The sequence below is a fragment of the Oncorhynchus mykiss genome, chromosome 9 (genome assembly GCF_013265735.2).
Source record: "Oncorhynchus mykiss isolate Arlee chromosome 9, USDA_OmykA_1.1, whole genome shotgun sequence".
Taxonomy (NCBI): Eukaryota; Metazoa; Chordata; class Actinopteri; order Salmoniformes; family Salmonidae; genus Oncorhynchus; species Oncorhynchus mykiss.
In genome coordinates, this window is record NC_048573.1 from 36,873,155 (window position 1) to 36,898,377 (window position 25,223).

At 45.1% G+C, this 25,223-nt stretch overlaps 1 protein-coding gene across 5 annotated transcripts in view; it reads right to left on the reverse strand.

Moving 5' to 3' along the window:
* Window positions 1-25,223, reverse strand: part of LOC110531982 (protein bicaudal D homolog 2) — a 79,819-nt gene that overhangs the window by 45,273 nt on the left and 9,323 nt on the right. Inside the window, exon 1 of one of the 5 annotated variants that reach the window (XM_036987908.1) lies at window positions 11,478-11,564. The exons of the other annotated variants lie outside the window; for them this stretch is intronic. The gene's annotated coding sequence lies outside the window, so the exon portion shown is untranslated. Of the gene's footprint in view, window positions 1-11,477; window positions 11,565-25,223 lie in introns of those variants that run through there. 5 annotated transcript variants of the gene reach the window in all.

Sequence of the window (25,223 nt, forward strand, 5' to 3'; positions counted from 1 at the left end):
AAAATAAAAGAACACTCAACAGTTATTCCTGACTTCTGAATCGCACCACACGAGAGAGCCTCCTGCAGTAAAACAGAACAATTCTCCCTCCCTCTCTCTCCCCCTCTCATTCACGGGCCACTGCACAGACAGTGCAGTTTTATTCTCTACCTCTCACAGAGCTCTACCTCTCACAGTGCAGTTTCTATATTTAGCGGCCATCATCAAATGCTCACAATTATGGATATCTCCCAGTGTGCTCTTCATAACGTGGACAAACGGACACGGCCGGACAGACACACACTGACCTAGCACTGGAGGCTCTCTCTCACATCCACTTACTCCCTCTAACCGCATCTGAGGACATTTCGATTTCTAAACGCTGACCCAGCGTTTTCCCTTATCTACATCTACATAGCCTTGGTCAGGAATGTCAAGCCCTTCACGTGTGTTTGTGTGCCTCTGCTAATAATTTACCTAGAGGACAGTGGCACTGGCGGTTGATGTGCCACAGTGATCTCAAAGCCAATGACAGAGTGTAAATGAGTGACGGAGAGCTAATTACCACCCCTCACTGAATGAGCCTCTTCACCTCTTCTACAGAGAGAGAGAGAGAGAGAGAGATGTGAAAAGTGGATTCCTCACATCAGTTTTCTTTCCCTATAGTTCAAACCTCATCTCCCTAATCACGGAACACCTACAGTAGGCTCTCATCATGTCACACATGAAAATGTGATCTGGGCTATGTTACCGTGAGAAATGGGCCTTGTTCTACATGCAGAATCATCAGATAGAACCCAAGTAACATACTGTATTTTCCCTCCAACTCTCAGCAGATCCAGGCATGAGTCATCTAACAGGAGATAAAAGGTGACGATCTGATTAACGACTAGGCCCTTCACTACACTGGAACTATTTCAGAATGAGAATCATAATTTCAGAGAGCGAAGAGAGGGAGGGAAGGAACAGAGAAGCAAGGGGGATAAAAAAATATATTTAAAAAGAAAGAGGTGGGGCGAGAGGGAAGAGAGGAAGGGAAGAATAAAGTTAGGGAAACGGAGGTAAAGACATTAGCTTTGGTCTAGCAGAAAGCCATATTGATTATCTGCACAGAACAGAGCCACTGGACTTTTCACACACACACACACACACACACACAAGCTATTGCGTATTTTCCTTTTTCCTATTTGCCCTCCAGTCAGGTGTACTGCAGCACCTGGTACCCCATGCCTCCAGAGAGAGGATAGTGTTCAGACTTCTCACTGCTGCTGAGGTTCAGCACACACACTGAAGGGAAGGAATACTACACCAAAGAGCCTAGGGAGCAGTGTGTGAGAGGTTAGACAACTCGCAAACACACACAAAACTAAACTCACAGGCACACAATAGGAAAATAGCTCGGCAGAATAAGGTTTTTTTTCTGGTTGGGGATCAGAGTGTTTTTGTGTTTTCCTCTGCTCAGCATGAGACTAAACTTTTGAAAGACTTGAGGGCTTGAATCTAAACTTCAACCCCTAAGAAACAACTACTAGGCCCGAGAGAGTGTACAGCTCCAGGGCAGGAGGGTAATGCTAGATGGAGAACGCCAGAGGCAGAGAGAGAGGTTGCAGAAATGAGAACCCCCTAACACACACACACCCACACACCTCTCTGCAAAGTCTCTGCGCTAGAATGCCCTGCTATTCCGACTTAGGAGGCCCTTTACACGGCTGACAGAAAAACAGCCTACAGTGTATATCTATGATGCAAAGGAGGCTGCTGAGGGGAGGACAGCTCATAATAATGGCTGGAACGGAGCGAATGGAATGGTATTAAACACCAGGAAACCATGTGTTGGATGTATTTGATACCATTCCACTCCAACACCATCATTAAGTTTGCCTGATGACACAACAGTGGTAGGCCTGATCACCGACAACGACGAGACAGCCTATAGGGAGGAGGTCAGAGACCTGGCCGTGGGGTGCCAGGACAACAACCTCTCCCTCAACATTCTCAAGACAAAGGAAATGACTGTGGACTACAGGAAAAGGAGGACCGAATGGTGAACGGAGCTGTAGTGGAGCAGGGGCTGTAGTGGAGCAGGTTCAGAGCTTCAAGATCCTTGGTGTCCACATCTCCAACCAACTAACATGTTCCAAGCTTACCAAGACAGTCGTGAAGAGGGCACAACAAAACCTATTCCCCCTCAGGAGACTGAAAGATTTAGCATGGGTCCTCAGATCCTCAAAAGGTTCTACAGCTGCACTATCGAGAGCATCCTAACTGGTTGCATCACTGCCTGGTATGGCAACTGCTCGGCCTCCGACCGCAAGGCATACAGAGGGTAGTGCATACGGCCCAGTACATCACTGGGGCCAAGCTTCCTGCCATCCAGGACCTCTATACCAGGTGGTGTCAGAGGAAGACCCTAAAAATTGCCAAAGACTCCAGCCACCCTAGTCATAGACTGTTCTCTCTGCTACCGCACGGCAAGCGGTACCGGAGCGTCTAGGTCCAAGAGGCTTCTAAACAGCTTCTACCCCCAAGCCATAATACTCCTGAACATCTAATCAAATGGCTACCCAGACTATTTGCTGCTGTTACTCTCTGTTTATTATCTATGCATAGTCACTTTAATAACTCTACATACATATTACCTCAATTACCTCGACTAACCAGTGACTCTGTACCGGTACCCGCTGTATATAGCCTCGCTATTGTTATTTTACTGCTGCTCATTAAATATTTACTTTTATTTCTATTTTTTTTGTTGGTATTTTTCCTAAAACTGCATTGTTGGTTAAGGGCTTGTAAGTAAGCATTTCACTGTAAGGTTGTACCTGTACCAGTAGCTGTTGTAGAATTTAGGTAGCCTTGTTCTCAAATTTGCCCCAGCTACAATAAATTCTGCCTCAGGATATATGGTTTCCAGTTTGCATATAGTCCAGTGATGATTACACCATGAGTCGTTAATCATCAAGCATACACCCCCGCCCTTCCTCTTCCCAGAGTGGTGTTGATCTCTGTCGGTTCGATGCATGGAGAAGCCTGGTGGCTGAACCGATTTCGACAACATATCCCGAGAGAGCCATGTTTCCGTGAAAGAGAGAATTTTACAATCTCTGATGTCTCTCTGGAATTTTGTCTACCTTGTTGTCAAGAGACTGGACATTGGCTAGTAGTATACTCGAGAGCGGTGGGCAATGTGCACGTCTACGGAGCCTGACCAGGTGGCCGCTTCGTCTGCCCCTTCTGCGGAGCTGTTGTTTTGTGTCGACTACATGAATTAGATCCATTGTCCTGGGTGGTGGTTCGAACAGAGGATCCGCTTCGGGAAAGTCGTATTCCTGGTCGTAATTTTGATAAGTTAACGTTGCTCTTATATCCAATAGTTCTTCAATAGTTCTAACACATAAAAAAAAACAGAACTGCATAGTTTCCTAAGAGCTCAAAGCGAGGCAACCATCTCTGTCGGCGCCATCAAATTACAACCAACTAATTGCAGCATTACCGCAAAAATGTTTTATAGTGTTATCAACACTATAAAACAGTTTTGCGGTAATGCTGCAATTAGTTGGCTGTAATTTTGGGTAGAGCAGACAATTCCATATATGTTTGTTAGCTGTATGTGTGACATACTGTAACTCCACCAGTCCTATTTATGATATAATTTACAAATATTATAAATTTTTTAAACATTGAATTGAAAAATAACGTTTTTTTTTATCAATTAGTATATTTGAGTTTAACCACAAAAATCTGAAATTGCAACCAACTTTCTATGACTTGTTATAAAAATAGTGATATTTTGGAGATTATTTCATTTTCAAATAACCAAAAGTGAGAGATTAATGTGAATTAATGTGGCATGTAAGGCATTGTTAGTTTGCCGAAGCACATGTGACAAATAACATTTGATTTGATTTGATTCCACTCCAGCCATTACCACGAGCCAGTCCTCCCAAATTAAGGTGCCACCAACGTGCTGTGATGTCTCCTCTCATCACTGGGAATAGACTACTGTGGCTATCAGACTATCCACTTCAATCTGATTAGTGCCATCGTCAGATGGGTTTGAAGAGAATCATAGGGCTTCCTTTTTTATTCCTTGAATATACTCCTAGTAGCTGTGTTAGCTATCACGTCAGCTGTGTTATCTATCACGTCAGCTGTGTTAGCTATCACGTCAGCTGTGTTAGCTATCACGTCAGCTGTGTTAGCTATCACGTCAGCTGTGTTAGCTATCATGCAATCTTCATCTTCATTTTAAACCCTTATTTTACCAGGTTAGTAGGCTGAGAACAACACATTCTATTTTACAAATCTCCAACACAAGAAGAAATGTTGAATGTATAATTTGAAAGTTTACTGAAACACCTGTTGTGGGAGGACCCAAAACCCTGCACAGTTATTAGACTACACAGAAAGAGAGAGACTGTGTCTGTATCTGTCTGGGGCTCAGTGTGTCAGTAGTACTGTGTTATTACAGGGTAAAAGCAGTCATTATCTACCCTTGATGTGGCATTAATCCACCGAGCTCTGCACTGAAACACTTTCTCTTTTTTAAATAAAGAGGTGTTATCTGTGGGTGGTTTTTAGCAGTTAGGACCTATTACATGATATGGAATGTTTTATGTTGGTAGTATAGCCATTTTGATTCCAGGCCAGAGGGAAATGTACACTTGCCCTAAATTAACCAAGTTCCATATTTAACATTTGTACAAAATAACAGAAATATGTGGGGTTACGAGGAAAGGTAGTTTTCTGAACGGTTTGGATCTGAACTGAGTTAGTGGTTTATTTACATAGGAAGAACACTGGAGGTTAAAACTCTGAGGGAGAGAAAAAATATTTGTGTTATTTCTTCCTCCCCACAAAAAAAGCTGTTATTCTGCTCGGGTGCAGTTTCACAACTGAAAGGAGAGAACCGGATTTCTCCGAGCAATTTTCTTAGTTTATTTCCCCCAGTCTCAACAGACAAATATGGAATGGGCAGGTTAAACTAAAAATATCTTACATGCCACATTAATTCAGATTACAACCTCTCACTATTGGTTATTTGAAAATTAAATAATCTCAGTCATAGAAAGTTGTTTGCAATTTCAGATTTTTGTGGTTAAACTCAAATATACTAATTGATAAAAAAAAACATTATTTTTCGATTCAATGTTTAAAAAATGTATAATCTTTGTAAATTATATCATAAATAGGACTGGTGGAGTTATGTCACACATACAGATAATAAACATACAGTGCCTTGCGAAAGTATTCGGCCCCCTTGAACTTTGCGACCTTTTGCCACATTTAAGGCTTCAAACATAAAGATATAAAACTGTATTTTTTTGTGAAGAATCAACAACAAGTGGGACACAATCATGAAGTGGAACGACATTTATTGGATATTTCAAACTTTTTTAACAAATCAAAAACTGAAAAATTGGGCGTGCAAAATTATTCAGCCCCCTTAAGTTAATACTTTGTAGCGCCACCTTTTGCTGCGATTAAAGCTGTAAGTCGCTTGGGGTATGTCTCTATCAGTTTTGCACATCGAGAGACTGAATTTTTTTCCCATTCCTCCTTGCAAAACAGCTCGAGCTCAGTGAGGTTGGATGGAGAGCATTTGTGAACAGCAGTTTTCAGTTCTTTCCACAGATTCTCGATTGGATTCAGGTCTGGACTTTGACTTGGCCATTCTAACACCTGGATATGTTTATTTTTGAACCATTCCATTGTAGATTTTGCTTTATGTTTTGGATCATTGTCTTGTTGGAAGACAAATCTCCGTCCCAGTCTCAGGTCTTTTGCAGACTCCATCAGGTTTTCTTCAAGAATGGTCCTGTATTTGGCTCCATCCATCTTCCCATCAATTTTAACCATCTTCCCTGTCCCTGCTGAAGAAAAGCAGGCCCAAACCATGATGCTGCCACCACCATGTTTGACAGTGGGGATGGTGTGTTCAGCTGTGTTGCTTTTACGCCAAACATAACGTTTTGCATTGTTGCCAAAAAGTTCAATTTTGGTTTCATCTGACCAGAGCACCTTCTTCCATATGTTTGGTGTGTCTCCCAGGTGGCTTGTGGCAAACTTTAAACGACACTTTTTATGGATATCTTTAAGAAATGGCTTTCTTCTTGCCACTCTTCCATAAAGGCCAGATTTGTGCAATATACGACTGATTGTTGTCCTATGGACAGAGTCTCCCACCTCAGCTGTAGATCTCTGCAGTTCATCCAGAGTGATCATGGGCCTCTTGGCTGCATCTCTGATCAGTCTTCTCCTTGTATGAGCTGAAAGTTTAGAGGGACGGCCAGGTCTTGGTAGATTTGCAGTGGTCTGATACTCCTTCCATTTCAATATTATCGCTTGCACAGTGCTCCTTGGGATGTTTAAAGCTTGGGAAATCTTTTTGTATCCAAATCCGGCTTTAAACTTCTTCACAACAGTATCTCGGACCTGCCTGGTGTGTTCCTTGTTCTTCATGATGCTCTCTGCGCTTTTAACGGACCTCTGAGACTATCACAGTGCAGGTGCATTTATACGGAGACTTGATTACACACAGGTGGATTGTATTTATCATCATTAGTCATTTAGGTCAACATTGGATCATTCAGAGATCCTCACTGAACTTCTGGAGAGAGTTTGCTGCACTGAAAGTAAAGGGGCTGAATAATTTTGCACGCCCAATTTTTCAGTTTTTGATTTGTTAAAAAAGTTTGAAATATCCAATAAATGTCGTTCCACTTCATGATTGTGTCCCACTTGTTGTTGATTCTTCACAAAAAAATACAGTTTTATATCTTTATGTTTAAAGACTGAAATGTGGCAAAAGGTCGCAAAGTTCAAGGGGGCCGGATACTTTCGCAAGGCACTGTATATGGAATTGTCTGCTCTACCCAAAATTACAACCAACTAATTGCAGCATTACCTCAAAACGGTTTTGTAGTGTTGATAACACACATTGATGGCGCCGACAGAGATGGTTGCCTCGCTTTGAGCTATTAGGAAACTATGCAGTTCTGTTTTTTTTATGTATTATTTCTTACATTGTTACCCCAGGAAATCTTAAGTCTTATTACATACAGCCGGGAAGAACTATTGGATATAAGAGCAACGTTAACTTACCAACATTACGACCAGGAATACGACTTTCCCGAACTCTGTTCGAACCACCACCCAGGACAATGGATCTAATTCAAGTAGGGGAGGGCTAAAAACAATATTGTAAAATAGATTGTGTCTGTAAAATGTATATAGTATGTATAAGCTGGAAGTAGAAGCCTAAGTGTTGTTGTTCATTAGTTTACTCCAATTAGGGGAGGAGTGGTAGGGTTAGGGGGAAAATAATAAAGGAAAATATGTTTTAAAAATGTATGTATATATATTTTTATTTGGTCACTACATGTGTTACTTGATAGTTTTGATGTCTTCACTATTATTCTACAGTGTAGAAAATAGTAAAAATAAAGAAAAACCCTTAAATGAGTAGATGTGTCCAAACTTTTGACTGGTACTGTATATATTTACAAAAAAAAGATATGGAGGATTGGAAATGATGCAGACAATTACACTGATGGAAGCTACAATCTGCAATATTAAAGCTGATCCACCTCCTAAAATAAAAATACATGCCTTACATGCAGTCTATTGAATAGTAAGGGAGGGACCCATTGTATTTTGTAGTATTGGTTTTAATCCAGTCTATTGAATAGTAAGGAACCATCTGTATATATAGAGGATGTTTATAAGCATTAGTCTATAGAAAATAAGGAGAGCAGCTGACCTCTAGAGGTTGTTTATGCAGTCTATTGTTTGGCTGCTGAATCTACTATCGACCATGAGGAAAGGGAAAGGGAACTCTCTAAAGGGAGAGGACTGATTCTAAAGGTCCAATATGCACCATACATCAGGTGCCCCTATCAGTGACTGTGTCTGACGTTGATGTAATTACTCATATCACAGACGCTCAGCGCAGCGCAGGCTTAGTCAGGACTTAGTCTTTCTGTGATTTGCAATGCAGAGACAGCCTTATCTGGTGCCGGGCCGGGCGTCCATAGCTCTAACCGCTCCCCGCTATTCAACAGAGGGAGATTTGTCTGTCTGTCTGTCTGTCTGGGCCATATTTCGTTGATCCACACGCCCACACCCGAGGGGAACAGCCGTCGTTATGGTTACCATGCCAATTACTGTGACAGAACCGGGGGCGGGAAGAGGAGGCTGGCAGAGGGGACACTCTGGCACAGATGGCTGTTTCAGAGCACTGCTGCCCTATCGCCAGAGAAAGACCGAGTGAGAGAGAGAGAGAGAGAGAGAGAGAGAGAGAGAGAGAGAGAGAGAGAGAAAGAAAGAAAGAAAGAAAGAGAGACCAATGTGGTGCTCTGATTCCTTACACTCCGTTTCTCCCCAACTCCCCTCACCAAACTGACCAAATCTACTCACCTCTCCTTGGTGGATTTTAAATGTTTGTTTTGGTCTGTACTGTCTCTGTCACAGTGTCATGATGATTAACAGTTCTACATCCATGAAGTGAATGAACTCTCCTCTGTGTATTAAGTCTTCCGCTCAGACTCATTCTTTCTTATGTCACACACACACACACACACACACACACACACATACACAAACACAAACAAACGTGATTGCATTCCCTTGCCAAAGCCAAGGTCAGGGAAGGGGGAGTATCTCCCAGACCTTAATCAATTTGTTTTCCTCTTCCATAGTTCCGGTCAGGCTTGTAGAGAAGGGGGTTTAGCTGGTACTTAGCACAGTCTTGGAAAGCAGCATATCACTCATTTTAATATCATTCCAATTCATAAAACCAGCTGTCATTTAATCTGAGTCATTATCTTACACAAGATGAATATCGTATATGAAACCGTAATGCACTCTCCTAAATCAGCACAATCTCATATCACTACTCAGACATGTCTAATCAATCAGGGGGTGAGGGAGGGAGAAGTGATTGTGACCGATATATAGCAGATTTGCCTCCTTCCTGTGGCTCCCCACCTCGTAAAATGACTCTATTCACTCACCTGGTCCATCCCTCATTCCAAACTCCTTCCTAACCTCTCTCTACCCCCTTACACCCCAAAGCCTTTAACCTCCATTCCACACCCATCCACCGCTCACCCCAATTCCCTCTCTGCTAACCCACCCACCCTAACTAACCCAGTCTCTTGGGCTAGCCCCCTACTCCGAACGAAGAATAATGACCCCTTTCCCACTAGCTGTAATTACAGTCTCTCTCTCTGTATGTGTGTGTGTGTGTGTGTGTGTGTGTGTGTGTGTGTGTGTGTGTCACTGCCCTCTCTCCCAGTGGGGTTAAGTCTCAGGTCAGGAGGAACATGGATGCCAAATGAGACCCAATATGTCACACACAGACAGACAGACAGACAGACAGACAGACAGACAGACAGACAGACAGACAGACAGCATTCTTTTCAAAGCTTTGAACGTGACCTTGTCATATGCATTTCCCATTCTACATTACAATGACAAATGGCTAGGTTCCATATGCACCACACTATTTGGCCTTTCAGACACTTCACTTCCAAGAATTGCATTGACATTTCGACAAACGATCGATATCTTAGCATTAGGCCTCCTCCATTAATATGCTCGAACTCTAACATACACAATGCACTGAAATATTTGGGAGAGAAATACAGTGCAAATGCAGGCCACATATCCCTTATAACACCGCCTAACAATGGTTAAGCACTTCCCCTTTGAGTTGTGGCTCTCTAAAATCATTAAGAAGGCTACTGATGGGACCGAGCAGGGTTTTGCTCTCCTCTATTCTCCTCACACCTAAAAGATAGCAGGCTCGTTCCCACAGGAAAGTCTGGCATCGGGCCCTGCCCTCTCTCCATCTCTTAGTCCAATTTCTCAAAGACCCCTGAGAGACTGGCACACAGCCAATTACAATCTCCCCCTACCTTCCCCCATTTCCAAAACACACAATCATTCCCCCCTCCAACCCCACTGCCATTCCCCTCCACGGTCTACAAGTCCCTTGCTGTGATTGTTCTTGATCTACCCCCCCCCCCCCCATGCTCCACCCATTTTTTTTACCACCACCCCGCCCTCCCTCTATCCCTCCTGGCCTCCCCCCTCATTCATGTCTGACATACAATAGCCCATATAGCAGTGGTCCACTGGGGTCCCCTGACTAGGGTCCGCTCTCCCCCACACCCACCCTACTAGTGTGTGAGTCACCAAGGCATGTAGAAGGGGTTACTGTGGGGGAAAGGGGGAGGTATAAGGAGAGTGAGAAGGGGCCCAGACCCACTGGCCTACTTTCACTGAGGGCCTGGGGAGGCAGGGGAGAGGGATGGTGGGGGGGGGAGTGGGAGACCTCTCTTGACGATAATGGTCATGTTAACAGAGGCCCCGGGCGAGAGCCTGGAATGAGAGGGTGGCCCGGAAGAACTGGGTGTGGTAGTGTGGTGTGGACTCCAGAGACAGAGTAGAGAGGGGACCTATTCAATCTAGGCTACTTCATGATGAGAGGCTCTAAATCAAACCCTGTGGTAAAATGAATATAGACAAGAGGAGTGGAGAGGAAAGGCCACTACATGATAATCACAAGTGGACACGGCTGACAATTATAGCAGAGCTGAAGAGGAGGGTGTCAAAACACATTTTTACAGGGAACAATAATATCTATTGACTATTTCCTCTAGGCTGTACCATCAGACCCACAAACCAATCAAAAAGCTCCTGAAGGCAGACCTTGGACCTACCTTGATACACTATACTCCCACTGCACCCGAGGTCTTCTACATGGCAGAGCAAATAGTCAGCTGCAGACTGCAGTGTAAGATGGATGGATGGGTAGATCACAGAGTCAGACACCTTCCTGTGTCGGAGACCCTCGATTGAAGATAGGGATGAGGCTGGTCATGCCTGTGTGTTCGTGTGTGTGTGTGTGTGTGTGTGTGTGTGGGGGGGGGGGGGGGGGGCATCCACCATCTGTCTACTTATGCCATAAAATCCTGATTCCTGCGCTCTGTATTATGCTAATTTGTATAGGGTAACTCTACCCCCTCCCGTACCCCAAGGGGTTCTCTCATACACCCTCGGGGCCAATTCTTCCCCAATACGCCCTGGGGGTGTTCTTCTAGGGGAGAGGCTCAGGAGGGGAGGCAGATCCCATCTCAAATCAAATCAAATTGTATTTGTCACATGCGCCGAATACAACAGGTAGACCTTACAGTGAAATGCTTACTTGCAAGCCCTTAACCAACAATGCAGTTTTAAGAAAATGTAGCACTGAGCGCAAGTGTAATAGCCAAGTTAGTAGCGTATTCACACGTATTCACTAGAGCGTGCGTACATGTGTGTTAGATTAGAAGAGCTTAGTGAATGCTGATAATGACACTGGTCCACCTCTCCATGTCACAGAGTCAGTGTCACAGAGTCAGCTCAGAGGGGTGGGTATCCTCCATTTCCTTGGCAGGACAGGAGACACCCCACTGAGAGGAAACAAACACATTACTTCCACAAACACCCACCTTCAGTCTTGAAAACACAAAGGTGGTTGGCTTTTAATTGAACTCTTTGCCTCTGCTCCGTCTCTCCTATTCTCTCAAAGACGTCCGGTCTGGTCCATAGAGTCATATTTCAGCTGCTTCCGGCCTCCTATTAATACCCAGCTAGGGCTGTGAACGGTAAACAGGATACAACGCTGGACTGTAATTCAATAGAGGGAAGGAGCTGTGGAGAGCATTAGGGAGCTTGCTGAGGGAAAGGGGGTGGCCTGGGAGTCAGATTCAAGATGGCACTGGTTCAGAGTGAGGAGGCCAAGCAGGGGTGAGATGACTATAATACCATTGTCTAGAGCTGCCCTTGCTGTATGGCCTTACCTTTCTGCCCTTAACTTCTGAGGAGGGCTGGGGGCAAGAAACATGTCTTGTTGTTTGGCTCTGAAGTAGGGACATGATCCTAAGTCATGTGTTAAAGGCCTAAAAAAATCACAGAACAGGGAGAGGGAAGGTATAGTGTTGCTCACAACAAGAGTGTAGGAGTGTGGTAGGGTGTAAGGCTATCTGTTTCCCTGTATCGGTTAGGGTGTGTGGGTGTAAACTAAACTACTGCATCTCAGGTTGGCTGGAGCACTTGGCAGAGAGCTTAAACAGAGTTTGAGGGGGATCCGATGATAGAATTAATCCACACACTCTAATAAAAGGAACAATGCAGGCGGGAGTCAGGAGAAGACACACACGTTTATACAACACACACACACACGTTTATATAACACACACGTTTGGAGAAACAGTATCACGTAACCAGCCTAAGCACTGATAGGCATTTACTCTTTGCCAGGTGGAGAACAGAATCACTACACAACCAAGTGACTTGGGTCACTTCTCTCAGTGAGTTAGTATAGTGCAGATCGTACGTATCGGTAAGTGAATCTAAAAGTACCCAGTGGCTCGCCGAACACCAGCGAAAGTCATGGGACTAACTCAGTGGAGGCTGTTAAGGTGAGGATGGCTCATAATAATGGCTGGAATGGAGCAAATTGAAGGGCATCAAAACACAAGGAAACCCTGTGTTCGATCTATTTGATACCATTACGCTGATTCCGCTCCAGCCATTAACCCAAGAGCCCCTTCTCCCCAATTAAGGGGCCACCAACCTCCTGTGGACTAACTAGCCTTTCTCTCTCAGAATAGGCATAATAATCATCCTCAGCACAATCGTTGTGATCCAGGACACATTACAGAGAGACAATTAAGAAATACCAGTTGGATACAAAATGTGCTGAAGAATACATTCTGTGGTGAAGACAAAACGTCTAGCCTAATCAGCTAGTTGAGAAACGGACTTAATATGATGACAGAGAAATAAAGAATAACAGGATAGGGAGGAGGATATGAGAGGAGGAGGAGGAGAGGGGAAGGAGTGGACGCAGGAGTCCTGTGTGGCTCAGTTGGCAGAGCATGGTGCTTGCAACGCCAGAGTACCGGTTTCGATTCTGACGGGGAACCAGTACGGAAAAGTATGAAAATGTATGCACTCTGGATAAGAGCGTCTACTAAATCAGGGGTCCCCACCAGGATGCACGTTTTGCTTTTTGCCCTAGCACTAAACAGCTGATTCAAATCAACAACTCACCATCAAGCTTTGATTATTTGAATCAGCCATATAGTGCTAGCGCAGAAACATTGGGTGATTTGTGTTGAGGAATTAACCTCTTGAACCTCTGGGGGCAGTATTTCATTTTTGGATGAAAAACGTTCCCATTTAAACAAAATATTTTGTCACGAAAAGATGCTCGACTATGCATATAATTGACAACTTTGGAAGGAAAACACTCTGACGTTTCCAAAACTGCAAAGATATTGTCTGTGAGTGCCACAGAACTAATGCTACAGGCGAAACCAAGATGAAATTTCATACAGGAAGTGAGCCAGATTTTGAATGCGCTGTGTTCCAATGTCTCCTTATATGGCTGTGAATGCGCAAGGAATGAGCCTACACTTTCTGTCATTTCCCCAAGGTGTCTGCAGCATTGTGACGTATTTGTAGGCATATCATTGGAAAATTGACCATAAGAGACTACATTTACCAGGTGTCCGCTCGGTGTCCTCCGTCGAAACCATTGCGTAATCTCCAGGTGCGTGCATTTTTCCATTTTGTTCAGAGGAGAAACCAAACTGCCACGAGTGATTTATCATCGAATAGATATGTGAAAAACACCTTGAGGATTGATTCTAAACAACGTTTGCAATGTTTCTGTCGATATAATGGAGTTAATTTGGAAAAAAAGTTTGCCGTTGTAATGACTGAATTTTCTGTTTTTTTTCTTAGCCAAACGTGATGAACAAAATGGAGCGATTTCTCCTACACAAATAATATTTTTGGAAAAACTGAACATTTGCGATCTAACTGAGAGTCTCCTCATTGAAAACATCCGAAGTTCTTCAAAGGTAAATTATTTTATTTGAATGCTTTTCTTGTTTTTGTGAAAATGTTGCCTGCTGAATGCTAGGCTATCAATACTCTTACACAAATGCTTGTGTAGCTATGGTTGAAAAGCATTTTTTGAAAATCTGAGATGACAGTGTTGTTAACAAAAGGCTACGCTTGTGAGCCAATATATTTATTTCATTTCATTTGCGATTTTCATGAATAGTTAACATTGCGTTATGGTAATGAGCTTGAGGCTATAATTACGCTCCCGGATACGGGATTGCTCGTCGCAACAGGTTAACCTCTTAGAGCTCTAGGGGCGCTATTTCATTTTTGGATAAAAAACGTTCCCGTTTTAAGCGCGATATTTTGTCACGAAAAGATGCTCGACTATGCATATTCTTGACAGTTTTGGAAAGAAAACACTCTGAAGTTTCAGAATCTGCAAAGATTTTGTCTGTAAGTGCCCCAGAACTCATTCTACAGGCGAAACCAAGATGATGCATCACCCAGGAATTAGCAGAATTTCTGAAGCTCTGTTTTCCATTCTCTCCTTATATGGCTGTGATTGCGCAAGGAATGAGCCTACACTTTCTGTCGTTCGCCCAAGGTCTTAGCAGCATTGTGACGTATTTGTAGGCATATCATTGGAAGATTGGCCATAAGAGACTACATTTTCCAGAGGTCCGCCCGGTGTCCTTTGTCTAAATTTGTGCGTAATCTTCAGGTGCAGGCATTTTCTCCTGGGATTCAGGAGAGAAAGCATGTTTCCAAGAACAATGTATCAATGAAGAGATATGTGAAAAACACCTTGAGGATTGATTCTAAACAACGTTTGCCATGTTTTCAGTCGATATTATGGAGTTAATTTGGAAAAAAGTTTGCGTTTTGAGGACTGAATTTATGGATTTTTTTTGGTAGCCAAATGTGATGTATAAAACGGAGCTATTTCTAATACACAAGGAATCTTTTTGGAAAAACTGAGCATCTGCTATCTAACTGAGAGTATCCTCATTGAAAACATCAGAAGTTCTTCAAAGGTAAATTATTTTATTTGAAGGCTTTTATGTTTTTGTTAATGTTGCGTGCTGGATGCTAACGCTAATGCTAACGCTAAATGCTAACGCGAAATGCTAACTCTAGCTAGCTACTTTTACACAAATGATTGTTTTCCTATGGTTGAGAAGCATATTTTGAAAATCTGAGATGACAGTGTTGTTTACAAAAGGCTAAGCTTGAGAGATGGCATATTTATTTCATTTCATTTGCGATTTTCATAAATAGTTAACGTTGTGTTATGCTAATGAGCTTGCTGATAGATTTACACAATCCTGGATACAGGGGTTTTTTCATAGCTAAACGTGACGCAGAAAACGGAGCGATTTGTCCTAAACAAATAATCTTTCAGGAAAAACTGAACATTTGCTATCTGAGAGTCTCCTCATTGAAAACATCTGAAGTTCTTCAAAGGTAAATGATTTTTTTGAATGCTTTTCTGTTTTTTTGTGTAAATGTTGCCAGCTGAATGCTAATGCTAAATGCTACGTTAGCCATCAATACTGTTACACAAATGCTTGTTTTGCAATGGTTGAGAAGCATATTTTGAAAATCTGAGATGACAGTGTTGTTAACAAAAGGCTAAGCTTGAGAGCTAGCATATTTATTTCATTTCATTTGCGATTTTCATGAATAGTTAACGTTGCGTTATGGTAATGAGCTTGAGTCTGTATTCACGAACCCGGATCCGGGATGGGGAGATCAGAAAGGTTAATGCACTGTGACTGGATGAATTAATTCAGAGCTGCCTCAATCTAATGTCCAAACAAGTAATCACTATTCCACACACACAAACACACATTGCCAATAGTAGTAAGATCACACACATTTTGGCTATTTGTGCCCTCCTGAATCCCAAGGGTACTCCGGGTGGGTGAGGATGTATTATGTATTTATGTATGTATGTATTATTATGTATTATGTACTACGTACTTTTGTAAATAACAGCTGGTCCACGATATCTAAGAAAGTCTCAAGATATTGCTCGCCTGAGGTAGAGTATCTCATGATAAGCTGTAGATCACACTATCTACCTAGAGAGTTTTCATCTGTATTTTTCATAGCTGTTTACATACCACCACAGACTCTGGCTGGCAGTAAGACAGCATTGAATAAACTGTATTCTGCCATAAGCAAACAAGAAAACGCTCTCACCCAGAGGCAGCGCTCCTAGTGGCCGGGGACTTCAATGCAGAGCAACTTAAATCCGTTTTACCAAATTTCTATCAGCATGTTAAATGTGCAACCAGAGGGAAAAAAACTCAGGAACACCTTTACTTCACACACAGAGACTCATACAAAGCTCTCCCTCACCCTCCATTTGTCAAATCTGACCATAATTCTATCCTCCTGATACCTGCTAACAAGCAAAAACAAAAGCAGGAAGCACCAGTGATTAGATCATTAAAAAAGTGGTTAGATGAAGCAGATGCTAAGCTACAGGACTGTTTGCTAGCACAGACTGGAATATGTTCCGGGATTCCTCCGATGGCATTGAGGAGTACACCACCTCAGTCATTGGCTTCATCAATAAGTGCATCGATGACATCGTCCCCACAGTGACCGTACTTACATACCCAAACCAGAAGCCATGGATTACAGCAAACATCTGCACTGAGCTAAAGGCTTGACCTGCCGCTTTCAAGGAGTGGGGCTCTAACCCGGAAGCTTATAAGAAATCCCACTATCCCCACCGACAAACCATCAAACAGGCAAAGCATCAATACAGGACTAAGATCGAATCGTACTACATCGAGCTCTGACGCTCATCGGATGTGGCAGGGCTTGCACAGCTGAGAGCTGCCCAGTGACACGAGCCTACCAGACGAGCTATACTACTTCTATGCTTGCTTTGAGGCAAATAACACTGAAACATGCTGTTCCGGAGGACTGTGTGATCACGCTCCCCGCAGCCGATGTGAGTAAGACCATTAAACAGGTCGCAGGGACAGACGGATTACCAGGACGTGTACTCCGAGCATGCGCTGACCAACTGGCAAGTGTCTTCATTGACATTTTCAACCTCTCCCTGTCTGAGTCTGTAATACTAACATGTTTGAAGCAGCCTGTGCTCAAGAACGCTAAGGTAACCTACTTAAATGACTACCGACCCATAGCATGAAGTGCTTTGAAAGGCTGTTCATGGCACACATCAACACCATTATCCCAGAAACCGTAGACCCACTCCAATTTGCATACCGCCCCAACAGATCCACAGATGATGCAATCTCTATTGCACTCCACAGTGCCCTTTCCCAACTGGACAAAAGGAACACCTATGTGAGAACGCTATTTATTCATTGTTTACAGCTCAGCGTTCAACACCATAGTGCCCTCAAAGCTAATCAATAAGCTAAGGACCCTGGGACTAAACACCTCCCTCTGCAACTGGATCCTGGACTTCCTGATGGGCCACCCCCAAGTGGTAAGGGTAGGTAACAACACATCCGCTACACTGATCCTCAACACAGGGGTCCCTCAGGGGTGCGTGCTCAGTCCCCTCCTGTACTCCCTGTTCACTTATGACTGCACGGCCAGGCACGACTCTAACACCATCATTAAGTTTGGCGATGACACAACAGTGGTTGGCCTGATCACCGACAACGATGAGACAGCCTATTGGGAGGAGGTCAGAGACCTAGCCATGTGGTGCTCCCTCAACGTGATCAAGACAAATTGTGGACAACAGGAAAAAGAGGACCGAGCACGCCCCCTCAGAACTTATTCCCCCTCAGAAGACTGAAAAGATTTGGCATGAGTCCTCAGATCCTCAAAAGGTTCTGCAACCGCACGGCAAGCGGTACCGGAGTGCCAAGTCTAGGTCCAAGAGGCCTCTAAACAGTTTCTACCCCCAAGGCATAAGACTCCTGAACACCTAATCAAATGGCTACCTAGACTATTTGCATTGCCCCCCCTCCTCTCTTTTACACCGCTGCTACTCTCTGTCGTTATCATCTATGCTTTGTCACCTTAATAACTCTACCTACATGTACAATTGAAGTCGGAAGTTTACATACACCTTAGCCAAATACATTTAAACACATTTTTTCACAATTCCTGACATTTACTCCCAGTAAAAATTCCCTGTCGTAGGTCAGTTAGGATCACCACTTTATTTTACTGCTGCTTTTTAATGACTTGTTATTTTTTATTTCTTATTCTTTTCCATATTTGTTTTTACTGCATTGTTGGTTAGGGGCTCGTAAGTAAGCATTTCACTGTAAGGTCTACCTGTTATATTCAGCGCATGTGACTAATAACATTTTATTTTATTTTATAACTCCAAATTGGTGTTATCCTCAGGCTAATGCCCCCCGAAAGCTGAATACAGCTAATATCGCCCAAAGCTCTAATCTGAGGTTCATACTGCACTAGAGAGGCTAGATGCGGGTCGGGAATTAACCCACTCTAGGGCGGCATCCAGAGAAGTAGCAGTCTCAACAGGGCATATGTTTAGAAAAATGGTGGCTGAAGTGAGTAAAGAAAGAAACAGAACTTCTACGACACCAAGTCTGACAGGACTGAGGGCAGGGTCAGTGAGAGTTGGTCAGTGAGAGTTGGCCAGTGAGAGGGATCATGACGAGACACAGGTAAGACGCTTGATCTCTGATCTGAACGTGGCGAGAAACCTCCCCATTGCAGTCAATGATGACATCATCCTGCATACAATGGTAAAGGGGCAGTCCATCTCCACATGGGGTCCAGCATGTGTGTTGCACTATAGGCCAGGGAGGTCATCGAACAGACAGCTACCCTGGAAAGCTATGAGAGACATACCAAGCACCCGAAATGCAAAACCTTTGCCCTTGCTGATGTCATGCCTGCTGTCTCCCAAAGTCACAACAGTTCAACAGTTCAACAGCTTCCTTGTCTAACCCTCTCCCAACCAGAGACCCACCCACACCAAACCTCATAACTGAAGGGAAACAAACACAGCTGTTCCCACTCCTACATCACCTTGGCCCTGTGGACTGCTTCACTAACCCGCAGCTCCTATTTCAATACAGCCAACAAACAACCCAAAGCCCTTCACTGTACAGTACCTCAGACTTAAACACCCAAACATATGCTTGATCTGTGATGAATACAGCCTGCTGATCCTTCATCCATCATTGAGGGAAGAAACAAAAGGCCTTAAAGTTATTAAGCTTTAACAGAAGTTGGTCATATTCAAATTTGGGTGAGATGGGGATCTTTTTGTTTGTACAATCCAAGCCACCATATGGTCACTCGGTCCAAATGATTGTAGTTACACCAGATTCACAAGGGCCGCCCTTGACATGAACCTGTGACTCAAGTTACACAAACCTAGAGAAGGACTCCTTCCGGAAGTACACTATATTAGTGGATTCAGCAATTTCAGCCACACCCATTTCTGAAAGGTGTATAAAAATCAAGCACACAGCCATGCAATCTCCATAGACAAATATTAACAGTAGAATGGCCTTACCGAATAGCTCAGAGACTATCAACGTGGCACCGTCATAGGATGTCACATTTCCAACAAATCAGTTCATCAAATGTCTGCCCTGCTAGAGCTGCCCCGGTCAACTGTAAGTGCTGTTATTGTGAAGTGGAATCGTCTAGGAGCAACAATGGCTCAGCCGCGAAGTGGTAGGCCACACAAGCTCACAGAATGGGACCCCTGAGTGCTGAAGCATGTAACACTCACTACCGAGTTCCAAAATGGCTCTGGAAGCAACGTCAGCACAAGAACTGTTCGTCTGGAGCTTCGGCCATGGGTTTCCATCAAGCCTAAGATCACCATGCGCAATGCCATGATTTGGGGAAGGTCCTTTTCAATGCCATAGTTTGGGGAAGGCCTCTTTCTGTTTCAGCATCACAATGCCTCCGTGCACAAAGCGAGGTCCATACAGAAATTATTTATAGAGATCATTGTGGAAGAACTTGACTGGTGTGCACAGAGCTCTGACCTCAACCCCATTTGCGTAAAAAGCACAATCGTTGGACGACTGTGCCTAACCATAAACACCAATGCCTTTCTTAAAATCAATACACAGAAGTATATATTTTTAAACCTGCATAGCTAAAAGAAATCCAGGTTAGCAGGCAATATTAACTAGGTGTAATTGTGTCACTTCTCTTGCGTTCATTGTGCGCAGAGTCAGGGTATATGCAACAGTTTGGGCAGCCTGGCTCATTGCAAAATCATTTGCCAGAATTTTACATAATTATGACATAACATTGAAGGTTCTGCAATGTAACAAGAATATTTAGACTTAGGGTTGCCACCCGTTAGATAAAATCCTGAACGGTTCAGTATTTCACTGAAATAATAAACGTTTTGTTTTCGAAATGATAGTTTCCGGATTCGACCATATTAATGACCAAAGGCTCGTATTTCTGTTTGTTATGTTATAATTAAGTCTATGATTTGAGCGATGGTAGGCAGCAGCAGGCTCGTAAGCATTCATTCAAACAGCACTTTAGTGCGTTTTGCTAGCAGCTCTACACAAGCACAGTGCTTTTTATGACTTCAAGCCTATCAGCCTAATGGCTGGTGTAACAGATATGAAATGGCTAGCTAGTTAACGGGGTGCTCGCTAACTCGCTCTGAGACTTTGAGTAGTTATTCCCCTTGTTCTGCAAGGGCCGCGGCTTTTGTGGAGTGATGGGTAACGCTGCTTCAAATGTGGCTGTTGTCGTTGTGTTCCTGGTTCGAGCCCAGATAGGGGCGAGGAGAGGGACGGAAGCTATACTGTTACACTGGCAATACTAAAGTGCCTATAAGAACTTCCAATAGTCAAAGGTATTTGAAATAAAAATGGTATAGAGAGAAATAGTCCTATAAATACTATATTAACTACAACCTAAAACCTCTTACCTTGGAATATTGGAGTCTCATGTTAAAAGGAACCACCAACTTTCATATGTTCTCATGTTCTGAGCAAGGAACTCAAACGTTAGCTTTTTTACATGGCACATATTGCACTTTTACTTCTCCACACTTTGTTTTTGCATTATTTAAACCAAATTGAACATGTTTCATTAATTATTTGAGGCTAAAGTGATTTTTATTGATGTGTTATATTAAGTTAAAATAAGTGTCCATTCAGTATTGTTGTAATTGTTATTATTACAAATACATTTTTAAAAATCGTCCGATTTATCGGTATCGGCTTTTTTTGGTCCTCCAATAATCGGTATCGATATCGACGTTGAAAAATCATAATCGGTCGACCTCTAGCCCACATACTTTTTGTCATGTAGTGTATGTATTTTTGAGACATTGCAGACAACGCCTTCTGCTCTACTGCCTTATGGACCCACACATCGTCTGTCTGCATTTATCCCAGCTGGCCCATTCCATGGGACACCAGAGCAGCAGGACAGACCCAGTGGAGACATACAGACAGTGGAGTAGGCTAGCAGGGAACAAGTGCTGGTAGAGCACCAGTGTGGGGGTGGGCAGGGGAGTGGCAGGGCAGGGCAGCAGCACCCAGACAGGCACTCTTTTCCCTGGGCTGAGCGTCACCAGGCCCTGGCCTTGCTCCCAGACATCCATAAGCCCTGAGCACAGCGGCTGGGATTCATCCTCTTAGACCAAGAAGGGGGGGGGGGGGGGGGGGATTTGGGACTTTATTTAGTGCCATTTAGAAAAGATTACCCCTTAATTGCGGAGCGGGTGTCCGGCACAGGGCCGCCAGAGATGAAAGGAACGGTTAAAATACCCTCTAAAACAATATGGGGAGGGGGTGTGGGGATCCCAAAGTACATAGTTTAGAGAAGCATCCATATCAACCATGGTCTGGTGGCTCCAGGGAGGGAGGCCCTGCCAATCACTATCAGAGCTATCAGAGCTCCATATTGGGGCAAACACTCCAGACAAACACCCCCTTACTAGAGACCAATCCAACCGTGGGACTACAACAATCAAGCTGAGGATGACTTTAGGACATCTCTTCCCTTACAAGGGAGCCAATGGACTGTGTTATCCTATTTTTAAAAGGCATCCAATAGCTAGGGCTGTGGCGTTCACGGAATTCTGTCAGCCCGTGATTGTCAAGCAAATAACTGGCGGTTTCACGGTAATTGACCGGTAATAAACATAAACACATTTAGCATCTCCTGGCTTCCACACAAGCCACTGATGAAGACCTTTGGAACATCTACATTTAAAAAGTCTAATAAATCCATGTAATATAGTCTACACCTTCACAACAAATCCATTACTTATTTTAGACAGGTCTAAAGACACATGATATTGTCACACCCTGACCATAGTTTGCTTTGTATGTTTCTATGTTTTGGTTGGTCAGGGTGTGATCTGAGTGGGCATTCTATGTTACATGTCTAGTTTGTCCAGTTCTATGTTCGGCCTGATGTGGTTCTCAATCAGAGGCAGGTGTTCGTCATTGTCTCTGATTGGGAACCATATTTAGGTAGCCTGGTTTTCATTGTGTGTTTGTGGGTGATTGTTCCTGTCTATGTGTTTTCACCAGATAGGGCTGTTTAGGTTTTCGTTACGTTCTTTATTTTGTAGTGTTTGTATTGATTCGTGTTTGACGTTTGTTTATTAAAACATTGGATCGCAATCTACACGCTGCATTTTGGTCCGACTCTCCTTCTCACCAAGAAAACCGTTACAGAATCACCCATCACAAAAGGACCAAGCGGCGTGTCAACTAGCAGGAGCAGCGTAAAGAGGAATGGACATGGGAGGATGTTTTGGATGGCAAGGTTCCCATGGGAACAGGTGGAGGCACTTAGGAGAGCAGAGGCAGCCGGAGAGAGGAGCCGGCAATATGAGGGAACACGGCTGGCAAGGAAGCCCGAGAGGCAGCCCCAAAAATTTCTTGGGGGGGGGCTAACAGGGAGTATGGCTACGCCAGGTAGGAGACCTGCGCAAACTCCCTGTGCTTACCGGGGGGCTAGAGAGACCGGACAGGCACCGTGTTATGCAGTGGTGCGCACGGTGTCTCCAGTGCTGGTGCATAGCCCGGTGCGGTATATTCCAGCTCCGCGTGTAGGCCGGGCTAGATTAAGCGTCGAGCCTAATGCCATGAAGCCGGCTCTACGCATCTGGTCTCCAGTGCGTCTCCTTGGGCCGGCTTACATGGCACCAGCCTTGCGCTTGGTGTCTCCGGTTCGCCTGCATAGCCCAGTGCGGGCTATTCCACCTCGCCACACTGGCAGGGCGACCGTGAGCATTCAACCAGGTAAGGTTGGGCAGGCTCGGTGCTCAAGAGCTCCAGTGCGCCTGCACGGTCCGGTCTTTCCAGTACCACCTCCACACCCCAGCCCTCCGGTAGCAGCTCCCCGCACCAGGCTTCCTGTGCGTGTCCTTGGCCCAGTACCACCAGTGCCAGCACCACGCATCAGGCCTAGAGTGCGCCTCGCCTGTCTAGCGCTGCCGGAGCCTTCCTCCTCTCCAGCGCTGTCGGAGTCTCCCGCCTGTTTAGCGCTGTCAGAGCTTTCCGCCTCTACAGCCCTGCCGGAGTCTCCCGCCTGTTCAGAACTGCCAGTCTGCAAGGAGCTGCCAGTCTGCAAGGAGCTGCCAGTCTGCAAGGAGCTGCCAGCCTGCAAGGAGCTGCCAGCCTGCAAGGAGCTGCCAGCCTGCAAGGAGCTGCCAGTCTGCATAGAGCTGCCAGTCTGCATAGAGCTGCCAGTCTGCATAGAGCTGCCAGTCTGCATGGAGCCGCCAGAGCTGCCAGTCTGCATGGAGCAGCCAGAGCTGCCAGTCTGCATGGAGCAGCCAGAGCTGCCAGTCTGCATGGAGCAGCCAGAGCTGCCAGTCTGCATGGAGCAGCCAGAGCCGCCAGTCTGCATGGAGCAGCCAGAGCCGCCAGTCTGCATGGAGCAGCCAGAGCCGCCAGTCTGCATGGAGCAGCCAGAGCCGCCAGTCAGCATGGAGCAGTCAGGGCCGCCAGTCAGCATGGAGCAGCCAGAGCCGCCAGTCAGCATGGAGCAGCCAGAGCCGCCAGTCAGCATGGAGCAGCCAGATCAGCCAGTCTGCATGGAGCAGCCAGAGCTGCCAGTCAGCATGGAGCAGCCAGAGCTGCCAGTCAGCATGGAGCAGCCAGAGCTGCCAGTCAGCATGGAGCAGCCAGTCAGCATGGAGCAGCCAGAGCAGCCAGTCAGCATGGAGCAGCCAGAGCTGCCAGTCAGCATGGAGCAGCCAGAGCTGCCAGTCAGCATGGAGCAGCCAGTCAGCATGGAGCAGCCAGAGCTGCCAGTCAACCAGACTCTTCCAGATCTGCCAGTCTACCAGACTCTTCCAGATCTGCCAGTCATACAGACTCTTCCAGATCTGCCAGTCAGCCAGACTCTTCCAGATCTGCCAGTCAACCAGACTCTTCCAGATCTGCCAGTCAACCAGACTCTTCCAGATCTGCCAGTCAACCAGACTCTTCCAGATCTACCAGACAACCAGACTCTTCCAGATCTGCCAGTCTACCAGACTCATCCAGATTTGCCAGTCAGCCAGACTCTTCCAGATCTGCCAGTCAACCAGACTCTTCCAGATCCGCCAGTCAGCCGGGATCCGCCAGTCGGCCAGGATCCGCCAGTCGGCCAGGATCCGCCAGTCGGCCAGGATCCGCCAGTCGGCCAGGATCTGCCAGTCAGCCAGGATCTGCCAGTCAGCCAGGATCTGCTAGATCCAACTACCTGCCTGGGCTTCCTCTCAGTGCTGAGGTTCCTCTCAGTGCTGAGCTGCCCCTCTGTCCCGAGCGGCCCCTCTGTCCAGGGGCTGCCCCTCTGTCCCGAGCTGTCATTAAGGAGGGTAACCTATCTAGGGACGCTAAGGAGGTGGACTAAGACTATTATGGAGTGGGGTCCACGTCCAGCGCCAGAGCCGCCACCGCGGACAGATGCCCGCCCAGACCCTCCCCTATAGGATCAGGTTTTGCGGCCGGAGTCCGCACCTTGGGGGGGGGGGGGGGGGGGGGGGGGGGGGTGCTGTCACACCCTGACCATAGTTTGCTTTGTATGTTTCTATGTTTTGGTTGGTCAGGGTGTGATCTGAGTGGGCATTCTATGTTACATGTCTAGTTTGTCCAGTTCTATGTTCGGCCTGATATGGTTCTCAATCAGAGGCAGGTGTTCGTCATTGTCTCTGATTGGGAACCATATTTAGGTAGCCTGGTTTTCACTGTGTGTTTGTGGGTGATTGTTCCTGTCTATGTGTTTTCACCAGATAGGGCTGTTTAGGTTTTCGTTACGTTCATTACGTTCTTTATTTTGTAGTGTTTGTATTGATTCGTGTTTGACGTTTTTTTATTAAAACATGGATCGCAATCTACACGCTGCATTTTGGTCCGACT